Raw genomic sequence first — 1,762 nt, 5'->3', positions numbered from 1 at the left:
AGCCTTCACATGATCCTTCAGAAATCATTCAAAAATGCTGATTTTGCTGCTCAAGAAACTTTTCTGATTATTATCAATGTTGAAAATATTTTTGCTGCTTGACATTTTTGTGGAAACTGCGATGTGACAGTAAACGAGGTGGGAGAGAGACGGGGGATGGGATCGGGAAAGGTCCACAAGCCGGGACTCGAACTCGGGCTGGCCGAGCGCAAAAGCGCTTATATGTCGGCGCACTGACCACGAGGCCATTGGCACCGACATAAGTTTTTTTTTTTAAAGACTTAAACATTTGAACCATACTGTACATTTACAAAAAAAATTTATTCCATGTTAATTATATGTATATTTTCTAGCACGTTTCTTTAAGTTATCATGATGATTAAAGTGGTGTGGATTCAAAGCAGATTCAGTTTTGTTCACATATGTGGCCAGAGGTATAAATACAGCATGTTTTTAATGCATGTTAAAACAGGGTATGGCCCCTTTAAGAGATCACCGATCTCTGCTCGCGAGATTTCCTGTTTGCATGTGCGTGAACGGGAGCCATTTCGTGATAATCTGATGTAGCAGCCGAGTGCAATGTCGTTGTGTTGGCATCGGAAAGATTTATGATGAAGTGATGCGGTCTTTCTGGGTAAATATTAATGTAAAACCTTTCTTTGATATCCGAGGGAACCAGAGACCTGTTTGTGTAAACTTTTGATGTGCAATTCTCTGCAGATGAGATCGGATCGTGTGTGATCCACGTGAACCTCGTGTCAGGTGATAGTGGAAATTTCCAGTGTAAGTTCAGTATTTTTCTATTCTTGTGTTAGTAACTGGAATGGTACAAATGCTATCAGTGCTGCTAAAACTCTTGTTTTAATGTTTAACAATATGTGTTCATGTGAGAAAGATGGTTAATGTGAGAGCAAAGATGAGATGACTTTATTAATGTGTTTCTTTTATCTCTTCTTTGTACCATAGCACTACCGTATTCTTTACTGTGTCATTACCTCATTTCATTTTTGTATAAGGATTCAGGATTTTGGTGAAGTAAAAAAAAGATTTATTCAAGTGTTATTTTGGACTTTGATACAGCCTGATCAAGTAGGAGATATTTTTGGTCGTGTTCACTCCAAAGTAAATTATTTGGGCGTGTTTGTCTCGTACTGATGTTCAACCAGTGTTCATGTTTTGTTTTTTTTGTTACTTTGGAACCGGTGAAACATCACATTACTATTATTATCATTATTATTTCTGTAAGTCTACAGTGTCATTACACTGTGTAACTCTTTGAGTAATAATTCAAATTTAGTAATTTTTCTGACTTCCTACTTTATTGACTTTTATTTATTTATTTTTGCTCAGCTGTGTTTCCACCGACCGCTGTAACTTCTTTTAAGAAAATAAACAGCAGTCAGATAAAACCCCTATACAAACAAATTAATCTGTTGCCGTGTGTGTTTCTTTTTCCTGATCACCCGGTTACATTTTTGGTACCAGGAGTGGGGTCATCTGACGGTCGGGAGCAGTATAGAGTCGAGCGTTTTTTTTTTGTTTTTTTTTTTGAATACGGTAGTGGCTGGTACTTGAGTTGCAGGACTCGCAGTCGGAGTGGTCAACTGTGCAGTGTTCGTCCAGCGGCTGGAGACGTCGGCCGAGGGTTTTGAGGCCAAGGGACGGGTAGCTGGAGGAAGAGGAGACATCGCTGTCTGCTGCTGAACTATAAGTGTGGCTGCGGATCGGGAGCCAGTGACGGGTCTTCTGCGGAAGAGGAAGA

The 1,762-nt window shown here is 39.7% G+C and overlaps 1 long non-coding RNA gene across 1 annotated transcript; it reads left to right on the top strand.

The window, feature by feature from the left end:
• The first annotated feature begins 530 nt into the window (after positions 1–530).
• LOC311094027 lies at positions 531–1,435 on the top strand. Its single transcript, XR_014608528.1, has 3 exons — positions 531–634; positions 721–783; positions 967–1,435. It is a non-coding gene; the product is annotated as an uncharacterized lncRNA (long non-coding RNA).
• The last annotated feature ends 327 nt before the right edge of the window (positions 1,436–1,762 follow it).

This window comes from Abramis brama (genome assembly GCF_963993115.1).
Source record: "Abramis brama genome assembly, chromosome: 12".
NCBI lineage: Eukaryota > Metazoa > Chordata > Actinopteri > Cypriniformes > Leuciscidae > Abramis > Abramis brama.
The sequence above is the reverse complement of the archived record's forward strand: the minus strand, read 5'-3'. Positions and strand labels throughout refer to the sequence as shown.